Source organism: Canis aureus, chromosome 38 (genome assembly GCF_053574225.1).
Source record: "Canis aureus isolate CA01 chromosome 38, VMU_Caureus_v.1.0, whole genome shotgun sequence".
In the NCBI taxonomy this organism is placed as follows: domain Eukaryota; kingdom Metazoa; phylum Chordata; class Mammalia; order Carnivora; family Canidae; genus Canis; species Canis aureus.
In genome coordinates, this window is record NC_135648.1 from 3,393,689 (window position 1) to 3,419,656 (window position 25,968).

At 48.5% G+C, this 25,968-nt stretch overlaps 1 protein-coding gene across 8 annotated transcripts in view; it reads left to right on the forward strand.

Moving 5' to 3' along the window:
• Positions 1–25,968, forward strand: part of NOS1AP (nitric oxide synthase 1 adaptor protein) — a 277,936-nt gene that overhangs the window by 47,605 nt on the left and 204,363 nt on the right. The window contains exon 1 of one of the 8 annotated variants that reach the window (XM_077887286.1): positions 19,667–19,774. The exons of the other annotated variants lie outside the window; for them this stretch is intronic. The gene's annotated coding sequence lies outside the window, so the exon portion shown is untranslated. Of the gene's footprint in view, positions 1–19,666; positions 19,775–25,968 lie in introns of those variants that run through there. 8 annotated transcript variants of the gene reach the window in all.

A 25,968-nucleotide genomic window follows, 5' to 3' on the forward strand; every position in this document is an offset into this window, starting at 1 on the left:
AGTAAAACCAGCACCTCGTATAGGGCTTCCTGTGGGGCATGATATTTGTTGAAGCTGAGCATCAGAATCCCCTAGGGAATTAAAAACAAAACAAAACAAACAATGTAGATTCTCAGATGCCACCTAAGGCTTAACAGATTAAAATGTTCTTCATTGGGCTCAAGTAGATCTGATGGACCTAGGTTTCGCATCTATAAATTTAGTCCTTCTCTATCTTTCTACAGATAAGAGAAAACTGAGACTTAGGGGAATGGATTTGGAGAAAGACTTGGCTGTGAGTGAAGCAGAAACTCTTTCCTGTCATCTTACTGTTTTCTGTGGCCAGAGGAGTTTGCCTTCGGATTTCTCTGGTGGGGGTCAGTGAATGTAGCGGGAAGCATGTCTTTTCAGGACTTAGGTACATTTTGAATCTGAACATTTGAATGCCTGCTTGCTCTATACCAGGGGGGTGGGGATTCACAAGGTCTTTGGTCTTGGGATCTCTCGATTTCAGTGGGCAGCCCATATATAAGCAAAGGATTTCATTAAAGCTGATTCCATGACAAGTGCCAGGACATAAGAGGGAACACAGAGATAGAAGGGCCTTCATCCTATTAGCTGTTGAGGCAGGTGGGCCAGCAGCAACGGTGAAGTTTGTGATTTCCCATGGAAAGAGGCTTCTAATTTAGACTGGTAAACAGGCTGACCCAAAGTACAATGTCCTTGCAGGGACATTTCCCTGGGAGGTTGGAAAGTATTCAGAGGTGATTTGATTTAGTTGCTGTCCAAGCTCAGCAGAAACAGCCTTTTTTAATAGGCCTCTTTATTCCCTGGGCTTCAGGGTTATCCGGTGGCATCTTTTTTTTTTTTCTTGTGATTTAGAGGTGGAAAGAGTACCAGACAGGGAATCAGAATCTCTGCCCTTCAGTCCCTGCGCTGCCGTGAGACTTCGGGCAAGAGTCTACCTTTCTCCAATCCTCAGGCTTCTCCCCTGTCAAACAGAGCTAGCAACGACAAACAAGCTGTCTGCTTGTGCTTTGGGACCATGAGCAGGATCTAATAAAATAATGTGTGGAAAGACTTTGAAAACTGTAAGCTGCATAATGTAGTCCTTCGTGGTTGTCGAGAAATTTAATTTGGTGGCAGTTGGCACGTGTGTGTCCTAGACACGCTGACCCAAGGGCGTGCCTGGAAGGGTGGCCTGAAACCCTCTCTAATCCTGGTGAAGGGTGGTGGGAAATCTCCAGGTAGAGTCCCTGGGAGGGAGGAGGGCACGAGCCACCTGACTCAGCTGACTCCCGGTGTGTTACATCAGACCCAGTTCTCCTTCAAGCAGAAAGGGGGGGGGGCACCCACAGACTCTTGGGGAGGTGAAGCATATCAGAGAAAGGGCAAGTCCTTTATGCCTCCCAAGACAAGGGGATCCGTGGGAAGCTCCCAATAGGAGATTTATGTCTGGGGAGATGAGGGACATGGATGCGAAGCAATGCTACCATGTACGATCATTTTTTCTCCACCTTGGTCAGATCAGAGGAGAAAGGACTTTGGTGTAGAGAGAAGTGGTCAAGGAAAAACCTAGATTCCTCCCTGGGCTTTGGGTCCAGTGGAACATGGAGAGGTACCCTTGGACAGAATTACCTGATAATGTGAGATCATGGGAATGGGGGGGCTATGATTTAATAATAGCACTTAATAAATGTCTAGTGTAATCTCAGCTCATTAAAGTAACACGGAAAGCGGTGGTAAATGTGTGCTGAACTGATGTTCGTGTAAAACCTGCTGATGACGCCCTAATTGCCAGTCCAAGTGTCTCCATATTGATTCCTTTAGTCCTGTGGGATTCCAGACCCCTTCAGTTTACCCCACTTAGCCAGTCTACCCAGTGCTCTGGGTGCCTTGATGGGGCGGAGGGCTGATTCCTGAAACCAGAGCTCTCCACTTGCCGAGATTTCCGGCTGTGCCTGCATGTGCCCGGGTTTCCTTGTTTGCTCTGGCTGTTTTCTTTGAGTTCTAGGTGTTTTGTCCTTTGTGATCTCTTGACTTGGCGCCCAATTGAAACTTTGTTGTTTGCAAGATCCAGTGATAGTAGTTGATGGAATGTCACGATGTCACATGTTTGGCTGGGATTTCTGGGTCCATTGCTTCATTGCCATCTGTGTTCACACTCTGGTGGCCATTCGCCTGAGGTACTCTCCAGGTGTGTCACGTTAGTCCACTTAATTTGTCTATGTCCTTGGTGTTTAAACTTAGACATCTTGAATTAAACTCTTCAACAGCAAAGGCAAGTCATCGTTTTTATTAGATACCCAGCATTTGGTTATACTTTCCAAACTTGCCACAGGAGACCCTTTAATCTCGAATAGTTTGATCCCTCACCTACCTTCACCGATTCTTGATAGAACCAACTCTAGTAGATTTCACACCCCTCTTGGTTACTGTGGGTCTCAACCCAGGGGCCATTTATAGTTTTTCCTACTATAAATGGAGTCATGCTGTCTTGCTGTTCTATTGTCCAAAAGTGATATTTTACATGAATGAGATTTTAGGACAATCTCTCCTTTTTATAATCTGACAACAGTATAAATTATTGATGTTCATTCTCTTGTGTGTGATAGATTAATCTGTTCAATTTTAGCCATCGGGTGACTCATACGTTGTTAGCATTCTGCTGTGGCATTGGGAGGTCTTGAGCATTTTGTTGGACTGTTATATAAGACCCCACCAAAGAAATATGTTGGAATGGGTATTTATTGCCTTAATTTTGTTGTCTGCATTGAGAAGTTGCTAACTAAATGTTTTCTCCAGCTTTTCCTTAATTGCAGTGTGGTTAATTCCTCTTAACTGCGGGAAGCCAAGGTATTTATAGATCGTTGTTATTATTTCTGTGGTTGGTAGAAGTAACCAGCATTCACCGAGTGCCAAGAACCTACTTGGCATGAAGTAGAACATGGAAGCAGATCTAGTTCCCTCAACTTGGTGCAAAGTGAGCTGAGCAGGGAGAGAGGGAGGGAAGGAAGAGAAGACATTTTCACAAAATTGAAATGTATTCTAAAAGGGAGAGAAAATGAATTCAGCTCTGAAAGACACCGTAGGAATGAAATGGGATAAAACACAGGTGACACTGCCATCAATGCTGCATTTATATTCATGCTCAATTACACAAATCTGAGGAGTGAGTCATACACGGATATAATGGATAATGTATCTCAAAACAAAGCTGTAGTGGTATGAGGGGGGGCGGTGGGAAGAGGGTGAACAGTAAAGATACATTTGGCTAAGGGGATCCTGAAAATCCTCCTGGATCTGCCTCCCTCCCTCCCCCCATCCTACCCTCATTCTGTTGCTCTGGTTCTGCTCCTTCTCTCGCTGGTCTGCCCTCTTGCCCCCTCCAGTCCGCCCTCTACAAAGCTGCCATATAAGTCTGAACAAAGTTGGCACACATCCTTCTTTCTTGGGGTTAGAGCCCCTATGGGCCATGCAGACTGTGTGTGCGCGCGTGCTGGCGCCCCTGATGGGAACAGATCCTTGCTCCGCTTCCATGTGACAGCAGCTATTCCTCCTTTAGGGTCTGATGTCTGACCTGATCGGCTCAATTTAGGTTTTGTCCTTCTGTGCTGCTCCTGTGTTTTGTAGATAGAACCTCATCACAGCAGTGACCTTATTAGCACTTTGTCTTGTCGAATTATGTAGACTCTTGGTTCTTGAAAGATTGGCATTGTATCTTCTAGTCTTTTTTTTTTTTTTTTTTAATTCTATTTACTTATCTGAGAGAGAGAGAGAAGCAGACTCCCCGCTAAGCAGGAAGCCTGCCACAGGGCTCCATCCTGGGACCCAGAGATCATGGCCTGAGCCGAAGGCAGATGCTTAACCGACTGAGCCACCCAGGTGCCCCTATGTCTTTTAGTTTTCGTATCTTCAGTGGTCGTGGCGGCTGGCTAGGTGACGGAGGCAGGACTGGCTGGGTCATGTTGGGCTGCAGACTCCTCAAGGACAGTGTGCATGTGGAGTATCTGCAAAGACTTTTTGACTTTTATAGATTGCAGGGTGGGGAGGGATGACAGGCTCTTGGAATCGTGGGAAGATAAATTTCTTTCTCATGCTGGAGGATTTCCAGTACTGGAGGACAGGAACAGTTGGTACAAATGTCCTGAATTTGTGGATATGATCCTGATAGGGGGACACCTGTTCTATCTGCAGAACTGGCATTTACATTGGGTTCTGAGAGGCGGAAGCCTTCTACATCTCCCAGAGGGATAGCCAGGTCTGTGCAGGGAGGGGACGGACCCAGGTTTACTTTGTAACTTGGCAATTAGTGTCACCATCTGGGGATCTGCCTCAAAGCATGAGGATGGCTGGGACACTTCTGACCTTTGGGGAGACTCAGGGAGGGTAACTGAATTTCAAGAGCAGCTGTGATGGACAGACCTGCTTTCTAGAACACCAAAGGCCTCGTTGTAAATGGACTTGGTGCATTTAGGGGACTGCATGTCATTTGCTTCATTCATGTCACTTCCATTTGTCCAGGAAATGGAATTTTGTGGACTGACTTGTGAAGTAGGAGCTCCAAAGACTTTTAATTCAAAAACTTCCATATTCACCTCCCTGTGTGTATGTGATTGTTGTAGGGGGTGTGATTTAGGTTCATAGTGCAATGTAGGATCCTAAGGTTTTGGGTATCTGGTGAACACTGTTATATGAGCAAGTGAAAACATGCAAACAACCCAGGTTAGTCCTGTCAAGATTGGTCTCAACAAATGCTATAGATCTTCAGACGTGAACATTCTGCTGTGGGCTGGAGAGGTTGGGGAATGTTGTGCAGTGAAGAAAATGAATTGGTCTGCTTCTCGAAGATGGTGGCATTTGAAGAGATTTGATGGAAGAGAAGATAGCAGGAAGATAGCATGTGCAAAGCCAGCCAGATGGAGGTCCTTCACTTAATATTTTAAAAAATTATGGTGTTGATTCAACCACTTAATTATAGAAATCTGAGCTCATGATCCCCCCCCATCCCTACCCCCTTACTGTTCTATCTAACCTCTTCTAATTCTGGGCTGAATACAAAAAGAAATGCAAAATCGTGGCCTTTTCCTTATGGAGCTTCAGTCTTGGAAATTACTGTAGCCTATTGCAAACCAGAATCAAGAGCAGATTTTGAAATGAAAATGTCAAATTAGAACCTCAGATTCTGTTTTCCTGGTATGACACGCTGCACTTGCTCTATCATTTTCCCACTGCCTTCTGGATACATTTTTTTGGGGGGTCCCCTCCCATGCTGCAGAGGTGGGTAGATGCCTTCCCTTTTACTGATGGGAAATCTGATGTCAGGTGGCTTGCTAAAATTCAGGAGACAAGTTGGTGGAAGAACCATCGTCAGAGGTTGTTTTTCGTGTCTTTAATTGCTTCCCAGCTGGCATGAAGGGAGCTGCCTTTGAGCAGACGGAGAAGTGCCTCTTGGCCTTTCTGGGATGAGTGCTGCCCTTCTAAGCACGCTCTGGGACTTCTGGAGGAGCGACTGCATCAGGCCAACCAGAGTGCAGGTCACAGCGCAGCAGCTCTGAGCTTTGGGGGGGAACCGGTGACTCCTGGGAAAGCGTTCAAGGATTCTGAGATTCCGGGCATCTTGGCACTTGGTCTCTGAATCTGTCCTCCTCTCTGTCCTCAGAGGCCTTGGTGCTGGTACAGGCGGGAGCTGCGAGTTGGAGCCCCGTCTTCCTTTGCTTCTTTGGCCGTCATGTATGGATGCTCCCCCACTTCCCTGCCTCTGATTGGGAGGCACGGCACGGTTTGCACTTGCAGCAGCCTCCTGGGGCGGGGCCGCCTCCTCACATTTTCTGTCCACCTCCCCTTGGTCAGTCTCGGCCCCTCGGCCACACTGATGTGTACATTCAAATTCTGAGCCACTGCTGCACCCCAGAGCCATTTGTCCCTCTGCACTTCGCAATGCTATTGATTTGCTATTTGCCTGCAGTTTAACTGGATCTGGGCAGGTGTGGGTTTCTGGATGCTTTTATATCTATTGATCTGATTTAATGGTACCCATCACCACGGTTGCTAGGAGTGCTTTCTGGGAGCAGCGTGGTGTGCTGTGTTTTTTGCTTGAATGCTGAGCTGGTCCGGGGACCCAGAGGCACTAGAGCTAAATCTCAGAGCTCTGTTTTAAAGCCTGTGTGTGGGACCTTCTTCTGCTCTTTCTCTGCTTGATTTCTAAACCCATTCTTCATCTTACTCAGTTGTCTGCCTCCCATTCTGTCCCACTGCTCAAAACTGATGCCTTCCCTCCACCGTGATTGCTCGGCATCTCCCCATGCCTTAACCTAGGCACATGCGATCGTGCGCGCGCGCACACATGGTTCTGTCTTATGGTGTTAGTACGTACCCTGGGCATTTCCCGTGGGGCTCTCAGGCTCCTCCCCAACAGCTTCCTTAACTGAAAAAAAGTTGGAATCAGCGTGTATGTAAGCATCTCTGTATCTGTGAGCGGGAACGTGAAAGGGGGAGTGACGGTGTGGTTGGTGGAGTCCACTTGCTGTCCCTCACGTTCAACATTATGTGTAACCTGAAGGAACAGAATGCATTGGACAGTTCCTTTGGATACATAATGTATGGATTTGGTAAAGAACTTTAGCTAATATAGCAAATATATTGTGTATTAGTTGCCAGTTACCTCAAAATTTAGCTTCCTGAAACAACCATAATCCTTTTTCACATCACGTAGTTTCTGTGGGTGAAGTTTCCAGGAGCAGCTTAGCTGGGGGCTCTTGCTCGAAGTTCAGGCGATTGTTGGCATCTGAAGACTTGCCTGGAGATTCCAGTTCCAAGATGGCGCACTTGTATGGCTACCAAACTGGAGCTGGCTCTTGCCTCACAGACGTGCCCATGGAGCTGCTTAGGTGTCTTCATGACGTGGCGGTTGGCTTCCCCCAGAGCAGGTGACTAGAGAGAGAGAGGTAATGTCTTAAAAACCCAACTACAGAATTCATACTCTTGTCAGTCTGTGACCGTTTCCTGGTGACTCAGAGCGGCCTACTCGCACTTGGAGGGAACCGCACAGGGGTGTGAATACCAGGAGGCGAGTCGTTTCGAGCCATCTTGGCAGCTGGCTACCACACACCAAACTCTAAGTGGCTTATGTCAGTATTTCTCACTTCACACTGCACGGTCCTTAGTTCCAGGGGGATCCAGACTCTTTCCATCTTGTTTATCCTCCTTGAATGGGAAAGACAGCAAGGATGTCCTGTGGGGGTCTTTTTTAATAACCAGGTTTGGTGGTGGTGAACATCACTTCTATCTACATTTTATTGACCAGAACTCACAAGATCTCATTAAGGGGCATCTCATAATGCCATCAAGCTGTGTGTTTTCAGCAGGGCAAGAACATGAATATTGATTGGTCTTGTGGGTTTTTTGTCACATTTCACCAAGTCCTATAAACCTGTGGTGAAGGCTCTGTGTCCTTCCAGAAGGAAAACTAGCAGCTGAGTAGACCGGTGCCCTTCACAGCCAGTTAGTGAATCCTCCCACAGTCCCTGAGGGTGTTCTGCATGCCCAGCAGTTCTGGGCTGACCATGCTGGGGCAGCAGGACAGCGAGCCCAAGGAGGGATGGGAACCCATGGTGTCTTGAGCATTTCCTTTGAATTTGAAGTTCTTCAGGGAAGACTTCCTATGTAGCAAGGTGCACTCTGGGCTCTGCATATGTTATCCTGTTTAATTTTCTTTCTAATTTTTCCTCTAAAGATTTTAATTATTAGAGAGCGTGAACAGAAGAGAGAGGCAGAGGGAGAAGCAGACTCCCCGCTGAGCAGGGAGCCCAACACGGGGCTCGATCCCAGGACCCTGGGATCATGACCTGAGCCAAAGGCAGATGCTTAACCAATGAAGCCACGCAGGTGCCCCATCCTGTTTAATTTTTATATGCAAGCCTTCACTTAGGCATTCTCCCCCTTGTCAGATGAGGAAATTGAGGCTCACTCAGGAGGGTGAGCAAGTCTCCTGAGACCCCGCAGTTGGTATGTGGTTATGTTGAGATGTAGACCCTTTCCACTCCACCACGCTGCCTCGGAGCTATCCCACAGTGGAAACCAACAGCACTGACGGTCTGGTGATGCTTTACGGTTGGGATCTTAGACCGTGGCACCTTGAGAACCACCTCTGCCTCGCCCTTTCTGGGAGAGAGATGGTGTCCGAAGGCAGTCCCCTGACTAGAGACATTGCCCTGCATCCAGGGAGCAGGTGGGGCTGTACAAAGGTAGGGTCTATTGACCCCAGCCCGGAAAGTGGTGCTTTGGCTTGGCTCTACCCTGCCTTCTCCCTCTGATTGTGTCACCTGGTCCCTGGGCAGGGACCTGGAGCCACATCTCCACTGTATTATGATGATGTCACCTCTTGCTCTTGTAGGACTTTATGCTCTTCAAAATCTATCGATCACTCTACTGAGCCTCACACACACTCTGTTCCAACCGAGGCTGGGAAGAACAGGTATTCTTATTCCTGTTTAGGGAGGCTGAAGCCGATGTAGGCTAATGGGGCAGTGATGATAATGGAACCGTGGTTTTCCTTTGGTTTGGTTTTGTAAATGTGGGAAGAGTGGCCCAACAGGATAAGACTGTGGTAATGGGTGAAGAGTTTATAGTTCTCAGAATTTGTACAGAAATACATACATTGATATTACTGTGGTTATTTATTTTTTTTAAAGATTTTTCTTTATTAATGAGAGACAGAGGCAGAGACCTAAGCAGAGGGAGAAGCAGGCCCCCTGCAGGGAGCCCAATGCGGGACTCCATCCCGGGACCCTGGGATCATGACCTGAGCCAAAGGCAGCTGCTCAACCACTGAGCCAACCAGGTGCCCCATTAATGTGGTTATTAATTGCTATGTTCTTGAATAACGTTTTACTTTGTTCGCTTCCTCTGCCCCCTTCCCCAGTTCGGGGCAGATGACAGAGGAAGAAGCTGGTATGCCTGAGCGTCACTTCAGGGGGCATCCCTGTAACTCTGGCAAGATGGTGCCTGCAAGACCTCCCCAGGAGCCGAGGCATTCAGAAGGCCCTCCCCTAGGAGTGGTGCTTAGCTGGTGAAGCTGCTAGTACCGGTAGCACTCCGGGGTTGGGGACAAAACCGGGGTAGGGGACACTTGCACCTGGGGTGACCAACCAGGACAGGGGCAGGGTTTGCCCAGGACTGGGGATTCCTCCCATGTGGAATTTTCAGTGCTCAAACCAGGGAACCGCTCTACGCAAACTGAGGTGGCTGGTCATCTGGTTGGCCTTCACCCCCACTGCCCTTGCCCCTGCTGTTTATGCACCAGGAACCTTGTGGCTCCTGATAGGTGAGCCTCTGGCGGAGGGCTCCTTGTGGATGAGGGTCCTGGCTCAGCACCTGTTGCAGCATTTCCCTCTGCCCCCATGGCCGCCTCCTGGCCCGTGCTGGCTGGCTTTTTGTCCTCATCCCCTCTGTAGTGTTCTCTCCTCCTAGAACTGCAAGGATGAGATAGACCGCCAACAGGGACATCTAACTGGGTTTGTTTAGCTCTGTGGTATATAATGAGAATCTTTTCCACCTCTCCACAAAAATCTTTACTTAAAATATCAGTTTCTCCTGAAATCTTTCATCAGACAAACCTGAACACTTGCTGTGCTTTGTTGGCATCTCAGAATGGGAGGCAAACAGTGTGGTTTATAAAGTTCGGGTTTTAGGCCAGGTTTGGCAGAGTCTTTTGTCTTCTAAAACATTTCTCTGTGTCCCAGAGAGACCTTTGCCTGCAACCCCTTCTGTTCCTGTCCTGGACCACTTCCTTTTCTGTAACCCGATTCCTCCTGTATTTGTTCTAGGTCCTCTGGACAATCCTTAACCTAGTTCTTTGTTAGGATGGAGCTTGGTTGTTCCTTATTACTATCCCCCCACCCTTAAAATCTCTTCCTCTTGACTCCCTGATCTTTGGAAAATAAAAACTGCTCTGTATCTGATTTTATTTTTCAAAGATTTATCTATTTCAGGGGGAGAGGGGCTAAGGGAGAGAGAATCTAAAGCAGACTCTGGGGGCAGCCTGGGTGGCTCAGCAGTTTAGCGCCACCTTTAGCCCAGGGTGTGATCCTGGAGTCCCTGGATCGAGTCCCACGTCAGGCTCCCTGTATGGAGCCTGCTTCTCCCTCTGCCTGTGTCTCTGCTTCTCTCTCTCTGTGTCTCTCATGAATAAATAAATAAAATCTTTAGAAAAAAAAATAGACTCTGTGCTGAGCATGGAACCCGACTTGGCTCGATCTTACTACCCTGAGATCATGACCTGAGCCGAGGTCAGGAGTCAGACGCTAAGCCGACTGAGCCACCCAGGGGCCCTGTGTGCTGTAATTTCTAAAAAGTACTAGGGCTCTGATGAGCTACCATATGTTCTTCTCACATAGTCTCACTTAATCCCTTTATAATCTCACAAGGTTCCATTTCCCCATGAAGAAAATGAGTCACAGGGATATTGGCCAGCTGGTTCCTCTTCATAGACCAGTTTAAAAGAGGCAGAGCTGAGGTTTGGAACTGCCCAGTCTTTTCATTCGATTCTGTCCTGTGATTTTTAGAGCATTGTCTTGGTGGCCTGGGTCATAGTCTTACCTTGACTCTCTAACTGGGTGACTTTGAACAAACCACTTGATCATTGGACATCAGTTGGATCAGGACATCAGTCATCCTGCCCTGTTGGAGTAAAACAAGAGTTGGGGATGAAAACCTTTGGAGATGCCCTCTTGGAGAAGCTTATGCTTCCTTTCCATCATTTCTTCTCTCTGGGAAACTGTCTTCATGGTCCATGTGTTCCCCTCCTTTCTGCCTCCTCTCACTGTCTACTCTCGTGGACTCTTGGATTAGACTTCTTGATTATCTTTGTGGCTTACCATTTTTCTCTCTTCCTTTTGGTGAGAGGAATTGTTACTGTGACTTTTGACTCCTTAGACTTCCTGCTTTCTCTAGATTACCTGGATTACCCTCTGTGAACCATCACTGCGAAAGTATTTGCTGTGTGATGGGTGGTGGTGGTGGTGATTAATTACTCTGCTATGAGGACTGTTGGGTGATCACCATGGGAAGTTGGGTCATTAGATGCAAGCTTAACAGTCTGAGATTGCCTAAGGGTAGGTAAAAGAACAATATCCTAAAGGTTTTTGTTTAACAGGAAAAGCTACATGTGTTCATTTATTTTGATGGGCCAGGCTTTGTGCTCTGTTCAGTGGTGATCACAACCGTGGCCCTAGTCCTTGCAATCGAGTTAGGGAGGAGGACACAGGTTAATCTAAGAATCAAACACATAAAAACTCACAACTGATGACTGAACTAAGTATAGCAGGGAGAACTATTCTAGACAGGGAGCTAAAAAGGTATAAGAACTGAGCACTTTGTGTGCATTATCTCATTGAATCTTTACAGTGGGTCTGTAAGGAGGGTAGACTTTGTCCTAGTTTATAGAAGAAACTGAAGCTCAGATATTAATCCAGATCTGACTCCAAAGCCTGGGTTCTTTCAGCTATGCCTTGCTTACCTCCCTTCCGAGTCCAGAATCCCAGCCTCTAATTCTCTGTGCAGAGCCATCACTTGCCCTGGGGCAGAAAAGACCGAAGCTTCCATGTTGTGAACTGAAGGCTTTAGTTAAAGGGCATCTCTATCCCCAATAGACTCACTCTATTGATCTGATCCTCAGTGCTGGAGACTCTGGCCAGTGACCTGCACGTGAGGATATCTGGTTTCCATGTGTCACCTGGCTGGCCTAGTTAATTAGCCATTTGCTGCCAGTGTTCTCCTCCCATGGGTTAGTTTATGTAATTAGTTAGCTGTGTGTAGCGTTAGGGGAAGGAACTCAGAACACCGGATCGGTAAGTTTTAGTGGGGACGAGGGAAGAGGGGAGAGAAATTGTGGAGATGCTGGGAGGAGGGCCAGATACAGGGGAACTGGGACCATGAGGAAAGGGATCGAAAGCTCGCTGGAGATGAACTTTGCCACCCTTGTTCTTAGTAATAACTGGTCTGTCTGCATTATTTCTCCTTTCAGAGATAAAGTGCACGATACCACTGTTTTCTCAACTCTTGTGTGAGGAAAAAGGACCCAGTATCCCTGGTCTCCATTTACGTGGATTAAAGACCAGTGTAGCCTAGTGGCTGAGCCAAGAGCAGAGGAACTCGTGTGTCGGCCTGGAGTTCGGGAGCTCGCTGCTGCTCAGGGTTTGGTTGGCATCAGGGTGAAAGCACAGCCTGTTGGGGCAGCCGGCCCTTTTGGGTGTCTCTGGTTTCCCTCCCTGGCTTCTCCCTGTTTCCTTTGTTACTCCTCACTTTATCCTCATTTAGACTGTTCCCTTCTCGGGCCCTGGGCCGCTGGAGGGCACGCATGGTTGTGTTCGATAGCTGGTAGCACCTGAGATGCCTTTTGGAGGAGAGTAGTGAAGCTTTATCCATAAAGCCCTTGGAATTCTACAGCCCCGAGGAGCTATAATGTGTGGAGCAGAAGGCCTGTGGCTGCTGGGGTGGTGAGAACTATCCTTACATGTTTGAGGACAGCGTAGGGCCTGAATCTTTATGGTGACTAATTTTAGCTTGCCATAAAAAGGAGAACTTTCTAACAGCTCTGTTGTTTTCTAACTTTCAACAGCTCTGTTGTCTGAGGTGGTGATCTCTTCATCAGGGGTGGTATTTAAGCACGGGCTGGTTGACGACATGGCAGGCATTTACAGAAGAGATTAAAATTCCAGGTGTAAACTGACCAGAATGGCTAAAATTAACAAGTCCGGAAATGGTGATGTTGGCGAGGATGCAGAGAAAGGGGAACCTTCTTACGTTGCTGGTGGGGATGCAAGCTGGTGCAGCCGCTCTGGAAACCAGTGTGGAGGGTCCTCAAAAAGTTGAAAATAGAGCTGTCCTATGACCCAGCAATTGCACCACTAGGGATTTACCCCAAAGATACAAATGTAGTGATCCGAAGGGGCACCCGCACCCCAGTGTTCATAGCAGCAATGCCCACAGTAGCCACACTGTGGAAAGAGCCCAGATGTCCATCGACGGATGAATGGATAAAGAAGATGTGGCATCTATACAAGGGAATATTACTCAGCCATCAGAAAATGAAATCTTGTCATTTGCAATGATGTGGGTGGAACTAAAAGGTACGCTAAGTGAAATAAGTCAGAGAAAGACACAATTACATGATTTCACTCAGGTGGAATTTAAGAAACAAAGCAGCATAGGGGAAGGGAGGGGAAAAATAAAACAAGACGAAATCCAAGAGGAAGACAAACCATAAGAGCCTCTAATCATAGGAAACAAACTAAGGGTCGCTGGAGGGGTGGGGTGGGGGGTGGGGTAACTGGGTGATGGGCATTAAGGAGGGCACATGATGGAATGAGCCCTGGGCATCATAGAGGACTGATGAATCACTGAACTCTACTTCTGAAACTAATATACTGTGCGTTAATTGAATTTAAATAAATTAAAAATTCCAGGTGTGTGTAGGTGTGTGTGTGTTGGGGGGGGGTTGTCAGGCAACATGATCTGTGTCTACTGTCCCTTCCAACCTTGAAATCTACTTCTTAATTTCGTCATGGCCTGACCTTCCCCCCGGCCCCCCCCTTATCAGTTGTGGTCTTGAAGATTGGAATTTTTAAGTTGCAAAATGTCTAATGCATCACTTTATTTTATTTTTTTCTTGGTATGTCTTTGAAAATCCATTCCTGCCTAGATGATTAGTGCCGTTTGTGTTTTGGGATCACCCTAGTGAGCCTGGTTCACTCAGGCAGTCCCAGAAATGTCGTGGTGCTGGGAGTCTTTGCTTTAGAAGGTTCAGCGTGATCGAGAAATAATCTATTTTGTGAGCTGCTTTTTCGTTTTACTGCATTGGAGAGTAGGAATATGAAATGAGATTGCTATACTCTTACAATGTGGGGAAAAACGCATAATCTTTGGGGGTGGGAAATAGATCTTCTAGAACTAAAATTCAGAACAGTTATAGCTCATTTTATTTTCCCTTGGAATGCTTTATCTGATGAGTTTAAGCATCTAGATGACAGCCAGCCACGCAGAACAGCCCAGAAGAGTCTGAGCGGCCAGTATGGACGTGGAGGGTCATAGCCTTGCCTTAGAGAGAGCACTTGAGAAGTTCACTCGGAACCCAATTTGGTTGTAATTCTTGTTCACAGCAAATCAAAAGGCGGGCAGTTATTTTTCGTGTGTGTGTGTGTGTTTTTTAAGATCACAGCTTTGTCGAGATAAATTTATCCTAAAATTCACTGTGTTGAGGGTGTACGATTCAGTGGTTTTCAGTATGTTCACACACTTGTGCGACCACCACCGCTATGGAATTGCAGACTGTTTTCATCCTCCCCAAAGGAAAACTACCATTACTGCTCTCCTAGTTCCTGGCAACTGCTTATCTACTTTGTTTCTATGGATTTGCCTATTGTGGAAATTTCCCATAACGTGTTGTCTTTTGTGACCAGACCAGCCTCTTTCCCCTGGCATGATGTTGGAGTTTACCCATGCCGTAGCATGTATCAGCCCTCCGTTCCTTTTTATTGCCAAATAATAATCTATGGATACGCCCCATTTTCTTTATGCAGTGATCCCTTGATGGACATTTGGGATTTTTCCATTTTGGGGGCTGTCCTGCATAATGCAGCTATGAGCATTTACGGACAACTTTTTGTGTGGCCTTAGGTCTTCATGTTTGGGGGGTACATACCGAGCAGTGGAATTGCTGGTTCGCATGTTAACTCCATTTAGCTTTTTGAGAACTGCCAACCGTTTTTCCAAAGTGGCTGCACTGTTTTTTTTTTTTTTTTTTTTTTTTTACAGCAGTGTATGAGGATTCCAATTTCTCCATATCCTCAATAACACTTGTTATTTTTGGTCTTATTTTAACCATCCTGGTGGGTGTGGAGTGTATTTCATTGTAGTGTTGATTTGCAGTTCCCTAATGACTAATGACTCAGCATTTTTTTCCATTTGCTTATTGGCCATTTATCTTTTGGCGAGAAATGGCTAATCCTATCCTTTGTCTATTCTTTATGTGGGTGGTTTGTTTTTCATTGTTGTGCAGCAAGTGTCGTATTCTGGATGCAAATCCCTTATCAGATCTGACTTATATTTTTTCCCATTATGGTAGTTATCCTTTGACTTTCTTGATGGTATCCTTTGAAGCCCAAGTGTTCTTAATTTTGATTAAGTCCAGTTTATTTTTCTTCTGTTTGTGCTTTTGGTGTCCTAAGAAACCATTGCCTGATCTCAGCTCATAAAGATTTACTCCTATGGTTTCTTCTAAGAATTTTGTAAACACTTACATGTGTGATATATTTTGAGTTAATTTTACATAATAGTGTGTGGTAGGAGTCCAACTTCATTCTTTTGCATATGTATATTTAGTTGTCCCAGCACCACTGTTGAAAAGACCATTTTTTTTCTACAATGAATTGTCTCGACACTGTTGTCAAAAATTAGCTGGCCATAAATTTAAGGATTTATTTCTGGACTCTTCACTTTTATCCCATTGATTTATACGTCTAGCTTTATAGCAGTACCACACTATATTGATTACTATAGTTACGTAGTGATTTCTGAAATTGGGAATTCTGAGTCTGTCAACTTTGTTCTTTTTCAAGATTGTTTTGGCTCTTCTGGGCCTCTTGGATTTCCACGTGAATTGGCTCGTCCATTTCTGCAAGAAAGGCCAGTTGGATTTTGTGATACTGTAATGCAATAAATATAAATTTGGTCTTTGCTTCCTGACCCAGAGCTCCTAAAAACTCTTGGAATTTCCTAAATGCTAAGGGTGAGAAGAACATCTTTTGTTCATAAGAAGCGTCTTTCAGCCTTGAGTTGATGTTAATGAAGTGACTTCTTGGTGGGCCCCTAGTAGCTTCAGCATGAGGGTTGGTTGTGAGAGAGGCACCAACCATAAAATTGGAAGGTTGGAACTTTGAACCTCATTTCCTGACCTTAGGGGAAGGGAGAGGGCCTGGAGATTGAATTCAGTCTCAATGGCCAGTGACTTAATTATGCCTATGTAGTGGAAGCTCCATAAAAACCCTAAACAATGGAGAGCTCCTAAGTTCGTTAACACGTTGAGGTGTTGGAAGGGTGGCCTGCTCAGAGAGGCTTACTAGAGCTCTGCGCCCTTTCCCACGTACCTATGTACCTCTTTGTTCACTTGCATCCTTTATAATAATTTGGGAATAGTAACAAAGGATTTCCCTGAGTTCTATGAGCTGTTAAAGCAAATTATTGAACCTGTGAGGGGTTCATGGGAATCCCTGACTTACAGATGGTTGGCCAGAGGGAGATGGGAGATGGGAGAAGGGAGATGGGAGGCTCGAGACTTCCGAGCAGCATCTGAAATGGGGGTGGTTTTGTGGGGCTGCGCTCTTAACCTGTGAGGCATGTGTTAACTCCAGATACTGAGTGTCAGAATTAAATTACATTGGTGTTTGCAGAGAATTGGAGAATTAGTTGGTGTCAAAAACTTACACGTTTGGTGTTAGAAGTGCCAGTTGATCAACAGGTTCTGGATTTTAATAGAGATTGCATTGAATTTGTAGAGCAGTTGGGGAGCATTTCCATCTTAAGTCTTCCACTTCATGAACATGGAAAGTCTTCCTGCTGATTTAGGTCTTAAGTTTTGCAGAGAGATTTTGTAATCTTAAGTGTATAGGTCTTCTATTTCTTTCTTTTTTTTTAAAATTTATTTATTTATTCATGATAGACCTAGAGAGAGGCAGAGACACAGGCAGAGGGAGAAGCAGGCTCCATGCCGGGAGCCCGATGTGGGACTCGATCCTGGGACTCCAGGATCATGCCCTGGGCCAAAGGCAGGCGCCAAACCGCTGAGCCACCCAGGGATCCCAGGCCTTCTATTTCTTTTGTTATGTTTATTCCTAAGTATTTTATTTCTTTGGACACTATTGTAAATGGAATTTTTTTTTCTTTTTTTTAAAAAATACTTCATTTGTTTATTTTATTTTATTTTATTTTTTATTTTTATTTTTTTTAATTTATTTTTTATTGGTGTTCAATTTACTAACATACAGAATAACCCCCAGTGCCCGTCACCCATTCACTCCCACCCCCCGCCCTCCTCCCCTTCTACCTATTTTCTTTTTTTAAAAGAATACTTCATTTGTTTATGTGCAAGAGAGCACAAGCCAGGGGAAGGGATAGAGGGAGAGGGAGACTCTCCATTGAGCAGAGAGTCTGATGTGGGGCTTGATCCCAGGACCCTGGGATCATGGCCTGAACCACAGGCAGACACTTAATCAACTGAGCCACCCAGGCTCCCCTGGAGTTGTTTTCTTAATTTCATTTTTAACTCCTTCACTGATTTTGTGTGTGTGTGTGTGTGTGTGTGTGTGTGTGTGTGTTGTGTATATTCCTTAGGATTTTTTATATACAAGATCACGTCGTCTATGAATAGAGATAGTTTGGCTCCTTCTTTTCCAACCTGGATGCCTTTTATTTCTTTACTTACCTGATTCCCTACCTAGAACTCCTAGATCATGTTGAATAGAGGGGATATGAGGCCAGACGTCCTTGACATGGTCCTGAACTTAGCGGGGGGGAAAACCGTCAGTCTTTCACCATTAACTATGATAGCAGCTGTGGGTTCATTTGTTGGTTTATTAGATGGAGGAACTTTCCTACCGTTCAGTTTGTTGAGTATTTTCATCATGAAAGGGTATTGGATTTTATCAAATACTTCTTGTCTGTTCAGTTGATTAAATGACCTTTGATCTTTATTTTATTAAATGGTATTAACTGTCCTATGTGCAGCCAGCCTTACATTCTTGGGATAAATCACACTTGGTCACTATGTATAATCTTCTTTATAGGTTGGTGGATTTGTCTTGCTCATACTTTCTTGAGGATTGGGGACAATTATTGTTAAAGACAGAAGGATATATAGCCTGTTGTTACCATTCTTGCTGCTAACAGTGTAGGAAATATTCTAAAATCAGCCTCCAGGACTCAGAAGGCATAATAGTAATCTGGAGCCCCTTCTCGTTGTATAGTTTATGTAGTAAATGATCTATATAATGGTTATTCTGAATCCTAAAGAAATAAGGTGAGTTCTAGCTTATGGAATCTTGGTGGTTAGGGCAGAATATAATATATTATAGGAAGCTTCTAATTGAGACCGTTCAAAATTGAGAAGGGTTGGATATTTCAGTGGGGTACATGACCGTTACCTGGAAATTTTACTCGGTTGTGGGGTTTCATTCAGTGATGCTGATAGATGATGAGGAGGCTAGAGATCCTGCATCCCCAGCTCTGGGAAGGCTGTCCCTGATCATAGCTCCGTCAGTCAGGAGGGAAATGTGGCGAGGGGTTTACCTCACACTGAACACACCCCGTGAGGCTCGGTGAGCCCTGTGACCGCCGCTCCCGCTGCAGGGTTGGGGTGTTTGTCAGTGGTCTGTGCAGCCGGTCACTCTCTGTTCCTAGTGTTCACCCCTCCCCACCTCCTGTGGGAGCCTGTGGGACTAAATTCTTGATTCCACCTTCCCTTGATGCCATGGCGTCTTGGAGCTCCTCTTGCTTTGTCCCAGTCTTCAATCTGTGAGAATCCAAGGGGTGATTATTGTAAAGCTATGAATTCTGTATTTTCAACGTCTATAGGCCTGTAAAGCAAGAATATAATGGTACAAAGAATATCCTGTTCTTATGGTTTTGTGGTATTTTATTTATTTATTTAAAAGACTTTATTTGGAGAGAGAGAGAGCGCACAAGCAGCGGGGAGGGGCAGAGAAGGAGAGGGAGAAGCGGACTCCCCACTGAGCAGGGAGCCCGACGTGGGGCTTGATCGCAGGGTCCCGAGATCATCACCTGAGCCGAGGGCAGATGCTTCATGGTCTGAGCCACCCAGGTGCGCCGGTCATGTGATATTTTAGAAACTGTGGAACTTTGGTCTGTAGGATCTAATTTTGATTTTTTAGGACAACCCTGACGTTGAGGCAGTACAGGTACTAGCTGTATTCCAAGGAGGAAACCAAGGCTTGGAGAGATGAAATACTTAGAATTCAGCTGGTATAGAACGTCAGTGCTGCCCCAAGGTGAATGCCTTTGTTCTTTATGTGTGGAATTAGAGGATCTCTTTCCAGCATCATCCCTGGGGTCTTTTTTCTTTTTTCTTTTCTTTTCTTTTCTTTTCTTTTCTTTTCTTTTCTTTTCTTTTCTTTTCTTTTCTTTTCTTTTCTTTTCTTTTCTTTTCTTTTCTTTTCTTTTCTTTTCTTTTCTTTTCTTTTTTTCTTCTCTTCTCTTCTCTTCTCTTCTCTTCTCTTTCTTTTCTTTTCTTCTTTTCTTTTCTTCTTTTCTTTTCTTCTTTTCTTTTCTTCTTTTCTTTTCTCTCTTCTCTCTTCTCTCTTCTCTCTTCTCTCTTCTCTCTTCTCTCTTCTCTCTCTTCTCTCTCTTCTCTCTCTTCTCTCTCTTCTCTCTCTTCTCTCTTCTCTCCTCTCTTTTTTTTTTTTTTAACATTTTTATTCACGAGAGACAGAGAGGCAGACACACAGAGGGAGAAGCAGGCTCCCTCTGGGGATGCCGATGCAGGACTCCATCCCAGGACCCCCGGATCACAGCCTGAGCCAAAGGCGGAGGCTCAAGGGCTGAGCCCCCCAGGCGCCCCTCCCCCTGTTTCTACGTTCTATTCCCGAAGGCCTTCCATGAGTCGGGTAGTGAGCTTTTGTCCTTCTCCTGCAGATCTCGGTGTCCTGCGGTTCTTCGGCTTGTGTCTGAGCTTCCGAGCTTTCGGGCGCCCGGGCGTCGCCCTGCAGCTGCCCCTGAGTTCCAGGTAGTGAACCAGGCCTCGGCGGGGGCACGGACAGTGTTGACCTGCCGCTGTATCCGGGGGCGGGCCGGGTTCCGATCCTGCCTCACCCACTGCTGGGGTTCAGTTCCCGCAGGCCCAGTTCTGCCTTCCGCACAGTGAAGGTTTGGATCCAGTGGCCCCTCACGGCCACGTCAGCTCAGCCATCGGGGCTTGGCTTCCCTGTGATCTCATGGTATTTGTTCATCTTTGCATTCCTGGCATACCTGGTGGGTTTACAGGTGGTGACTAATTGTGGCCCAGCCTGGTCAGCGTTTCTCTGTGCCTGTCACTGTGGTGTGAACCGCCCCCCCCCACCATGGGGAGGCAGCCCGCTGGCCCAGGAGGCCTCCCAGATGCGCAGGGCCCAGCTCCGGCCTCTCCTCTCCACCACGGTGGCCGCGGTGACAGGTGCCCGATTTTAACTCAGAGCTGAGGCTTTCATTCGGAGCAGAGGGTTGGAAGACCGGAACATGTTTTTCCGTCTTGTTTTTTCTCTCCCCTTTGCTGTGTCTCTCTCAGATCCTCGTAAGAAAGAGAAATAATCAGGCCAACCCATCTCAGCTTTTGCTACTGGACTCAAAGGACCCCGAGAGCCTCTCCACGGGCTTCTGGATGGTTCAGGCCTGCCCTCTGTCCCTTGCAGAGAGGCGCATGGCATTAGCATAAAGACAAGTCACCGCAATTATTTTGCGCCCAGCCCCTTAATGTTGAGGAGCAGGAAGGATGCTGCTGTGATCTCCGGCGCACATTCATCGGCCCCCGCTGGGCCTCTGATCAATAGTGACACAGTCACATCAGATGGCCCTCAAATAGTACTTCCTTTTTTGGATGGGCTGGGAGAGAGAGGAAGAAATATAAATGCCTCTTTCCTCTTAGACTACAAATAAATAGAGACGTGGTGTGCAGCTGCATTTCAAGCATTTTGGAAGCTTTTCTGGGGGTGTGTGTGTGTGTGTGTGTGTGTGTGTGTGTGGAGAGGAGGGTGGGGGAACCTGCCCCGAGGCCTCTGCCGTGTTGCGGTCGGGGGCAGGGACGCTGGGACACGTCCACATGGGTGCTGCCAAGCCCCCGCGCCCCCTCCTGCTCACCTCCACCTGGCGAAGGCCGAGCAGGCCCAGGCCGCAGAAGTGGCGAGGGTGACCTCCGGAGGCCACGTCTGTCCTCCCCTCCCCCAGAGCGGTTAGGGGAAGGTCATTGGCTGAGCGCGCCCTGGAATCCGGGGCCGCCGCCTGCAGTTAATGCTGCTTTGTTCGATGCTAAATGAGGCGAGAACTTTCCCCAGGTCACATTCATAATCCCGCTCCGCAGGCCGCTCAGCTGTGCGCCAGGCGTAGTTTCTGAGGCAGAGAAAGAACTTTCCCGTCGGAGCGGTGGCGCCAGCCTGGAGCAGGGCGAGTGGGCCCCGGGGCCCCAGTTCTGTCCTGGGAAGGTCACCTAGGCGGTGGGGGCCGCGCCCGCCCCTCGTCCCTTGGGCAGATGCCGGGTCTTACTCTGCTGGGCCTGTTCCGAGGGCTGGGCCTGGGGACTGGAGAGGGCAGGGCCTGGCCCTCTGGAAGCTCCCGGTCTCCTGCAGGAGGCCCAGCCCCTAACTGCAGACCACGGAAAGCACTGGGAAGGAGACCTAAGGGTGACGAGGGCAAGAGGAGCCCCTGCGGGGGGTCGTCACGGTGGCGCTTAGGAAGCGCCCGCAGGATCCCCGGCTAAGGACTCTTCACACGCTCCTCTGTCACTGCTGTTTTGTGACGTCCCTTCCGTGTCACAGGATTGCTGAGGTGCCTTTTGGATTTGAAATCCCTCTGCTTCTCTGATTCAGTTTTTGGAAGGTATCAGGACGGGATTGGCTAAGGGGCTAGTTCAGATGGGCCCTCCCACCTGGTGCTTTCTAGATGCCAGCAGCGCGTCCGCGTGCTCGTGCGTGTTTCTAAGGAGAGGACACGGGGCGGCCAGAAAACCCGGGGTGGCTGGGGGGGATGTGAGAAGGCGGGCAGGGCAACAGGACAGGAGCGCGCTGGGTCTGGACCTGAGAGGAGAGAGTGGGCACAGGCAGGCCCGAGGGTGGGGGGCTGGGGAGAGCTTAGCCCCTCCTCTGCTCTGCGTCCCTCTGCTCTAGGCCTCATTGTCGTTGTGGTCCTCGGTAACGGGGGGGCTTCCTCCTGAATCTCGCACGGCGTGGGCTGGGGGCTGTGGCTGTGGAACTGCGTGGTTTTCAGGGAGGTCAGAGCTGGGAAGGCAGCCGCTAGGGACCTTTAGGTTGTGCCCTCTTATGGGGCGGGGGAGGCTTGTGCTTTTGCCCTCAGGGAGTGTGGCCCAGTGGCCTTTCCCCGTATCTGTAGGGCCTTAACAGCCCTGTGACGTGAGATTCTGCTATTCTCCTCTGAAGAGTGTTGATTGTTGTTTCTCTCTCTTTTTTTTTTTTAAGATGTTATTTATTTATTCATGAGACACACAGAGAGGCAGAGACACAGGCAGAGGGAGAAGCAGGCTCCCTGCTGGGAGACTCGATCCCAGGTCTCCAGGATCACGCCCTGGGCCGAAGGCGGCGCTAAACCTGAGCCACCCGGGCTGCTTCATTTTTGTCTCTCGTGCTGGTTCACATGGCTGGTCTGAAATCCTAAATCTGCCACTCCCTGTGTGGGCAGCTGCCCCCTTCTCCTGGGCTCCGTGGACTCTCCAATGCAAATGTGTGGCTTGGAGGTCCCCCATGCACCTGGCTGAGGTTCACCTTCTATGATCCCCTCCTGTTGGGGATTTCTGCCCCAATTCTCCGGTTCCTCTGCTTATCCCATCTCTGGTGTCCATACCCCCCAGGCTGTCTGTCTGGGCTCCTGGGCCCGGCCTTCAGCCAGCTGGTGCTGTGCTTGGGTGTCGATTTGTCGACACAAATTGAGCCTCGCCTCGGGCAGCCGCCTCCCTCCGGGGATGGTTCCCTGCCAAGCCTGCCTCTTCCTGGTCTCTCTCTAGTGCCTTCAAGCTTATTTTTATTACTTCAAGTAACAGACTTTACGTTTTAGGGTTGCAGAAAAATTGGGTGGCAAGGACAGCGTTCCCTATACCCCTTGCTGCCTCCACCTGCCCGCCGCCCTCCACCCACATTCGGTTTCCCCTGTTAGCATCTTGCATCAGGGCCGTGCTATTTACGATGTTGTCGATGCTGATATGTTATTAACTAATGTCCTAGTTTATATTTCGGTTCATTCTTTGTACCTTCTCTGCAAAGTTATTACTTTTTTTTTTTTTAATAATCTTGTCCAGACTTCATATTTATTGCTTGTTGGAGGCCTAGTCCAGTGATACAGTTCCTCCAACATTATCAGAGGCAGGATCATCTGATATATTTATTTTTGACTCCTATATCAGTTTTGTGTGTGTTGGTTTTTTAGGTTTTTTTTTTTTTTTTTGAGGGGGGAGTCCCTGGAAACAGTGGACAGAAACCTTATAAATTAAAGGGAGTTCCTGAGGTGGGTGATGACAGAAAGTCTAACACATTAGTCCATGGGTGGCTGTTAAGTCTTGTTGCTTTTTAGTGTTGATTCCTGCACCAGGAGACCCAACCTGCAGAGCATTTCATCAGGGTCCCCGGGAGTTAATTTCCAGAAAGTTCAAGCAGGAAAATGAAAGTAATTTTGCAAGGTATGAATCCAGCACCCAGGCTGAGGTTGTCCAGAAACTTATAAACACTATCCAGAGTCCTTTGGTGAACCTCGTTTGCAGCCAGCTCCTGCTTATCTGGAAGATGAAGCCACAGATAAAACACACGCAGGCAATCTCATATCTTGATTACTTGCTACAAATTGCGTCTTCCTTCTAGGCTTTTTCTCCCCCCCGCCCCCTTCTAGATACTAATGAAAAAGAAGTGGGCCTGGATATTTTAAAACCTCTTTATTCTCCCCTTAAGCTCTGTGGTAGATGTTCTGAATGCAGCCCCAGGAGATGCCCCACAGCAGGGACTCTGACAGAAGTCTTACAGAATGCCAGGTGACTAAGAATCCACCAACAGAAGGGTTTGATGTGCTTCCTCCCCTGGCAAGCCGGGAATTGCATGTGTTGCTGTAAGAGCATCTGGCTTGGGGTCCAGTGCAGGTACCTGCACAAAAGTGTGGGGAGTTTATAGAATCACAACAGGGGGGAGCGTACAGGGCGGGACAGCGGATGGGAGGAGGCAGGAACACCGGTCAGAGTCCGGGGCTCAGGCCTGTCCTGCCCCTCGTCGGAGCCGGGGTTGTGCCAGGAGCGCTGGGGCTGGGTATGTTCCTCCCTGGAGGATTCCAGGCGGGCGGGCGTGGTTAACTGGTGCTGGGAGGTCCTGTATGTGGCCATGTGTCCGTGGTCTGCAGGGGACCTGGAGGGGGTTGCGGGAGGCCTGGGGGGCAGCAAAGGGCAGTTGAGCCGAGGCAGGTCTGCAGGACCGTGGATGATGGAGGACTGGAGAGAGGGAGGGCAGAAGTGGAGCCTTCCGTGTACGGGGAAGGGCACACGTGGAAGCCCTTGAATGTGCGCCGTGTTTGAGGCCTTCCCAGCAACGGAGGGGCCGGTGCTGTGAGAGGAGACTGTGCAGCGTGGGCCAGGCCGAGGCTTTGATGGTCCTCCTCAGAGCACTTGGCAGCCAGCCCCCGGGTCCTTCAGGGGGTAACACAAGCGGATTGGCATTCGAGGGTGCAAACTCCCCTGTTCCAGGCTCGATCAACCACTAGGTGTTCCTGGGGGCTGTTGACGGAGACCAAGAAGCCTATAGGTGAGGAGCACAGCGTGGGGGATGATAGGGAGGGGAAAGAACACAAGTTTCCCTTCTGGAAACGATTCCTTCGGTTCCCAGGCGTCGAGCCAGCCCGCCCCTGTGGTCACAGGGCCCCCAGCCCCCTGCGTCCCACGGGAGAAGCAGATAAAGGGGACGCTGTCGCTGTGGGTCCACCTTTGGCTTTTCCTTATCCCTGCAGGACGACAGAAACAAGGCTCTTGACAGCTTGTTAGCAGGGCAGTGGGTGAGGTGCAGGCCCGGGAGCCAGCCCTCCGGAGAGTGGGAAGCCCCGGGGCCACTCGCCACCGACTGATGCAAGCCCCGGCCCTGGAGCGGTTGTGGGGCCCAGGCTCTAGCTGGGGGGTCTGGTCTCCGACTGTGTCTTGCGCTTCCTGTGGCCCAAAGTAGGGGCTCCAGGGGACTGCAGTTAGTTGTGGAGGTGGCCTGCTTGCTGACACGGCTGGTTGCGAGGCCGCCCTTGCACTGCCGTCGGGGCTTTCTGACCTCGCGCCTGCCTCCCTGGCTCTGTGCTCCTGCCTTTCGACTCACGTCGCTGGTGTGAATGTCTAGCTTTTTTTAATGTTTGTTTTAAAGATTTTATTTATTCATGAGAGACAGAGGCAGAGGGAGAAGCAAGCTCGATGCAGGGAGCCTGACGTGGGCCTCGATCCCGGGTCTCCAGGGTCATGCCCTGGGCTGAAGGCGGCGCTAAACCACTGAGTGACCTGGGCTGCCCGAAAGTCTAGCTTTTGAGAGAGGTGGACCCGACCCCTACCTGTGGTTCCTTTTAGTCCCTTTGACCCCGAGGGGCATGTGTAGAGGGGAACTTGACCCTGCGGTGCGTCTACCGTGGGGCTGCCGGCTGCAGGTGGATCCTCAGAAAGGCGGATTTGTGACGTCACGTGGTTGGGAAGGAGGGCAGACCAGTGCGTACGTGCTGGGAGCTGACCGCAAGCTCTTAGTATGTGTGGTGACCGTGTGGGTGTGAGAGGAGCGTGTTTGTGGGGCGTGTGTGCATGTGGCATGTGGGGTGTGAGTGTATGTGCACTGCACGTGTGTGAAGGTATACGGTGTGTGCGTGCATATGTCCCCGGATGGGTGGGGGCTGATGGGGTGAGGAAGGCATTAGCGGGGGGAGATTTTGGGTGTCCTCCTCTAAGTTCCTTTTAGGAAACCTGTCCAAAGCCAGAAAGCCACCACTCCTCTCTCTTGTCCTGCCTGCACCCCATGTTTCCTGACTGCTTCGGGGTTCTCCACCCAGCAGCCTCCCTTCTGGAGGGGAGAGCAAGGCCAGGTGGAGATGGCAGGGAGGGGACGGGTCCCATCTGGGCATGTGTTCAGGCTCAGGTGTGGATCTCAGTGGGCAGCAGGTCCTCCTGGTGTGGCAGCGGTCCTCTGTGGCAGGGCAGTACAGGGCCCCCAGGCTCACCTGTAATGAGTG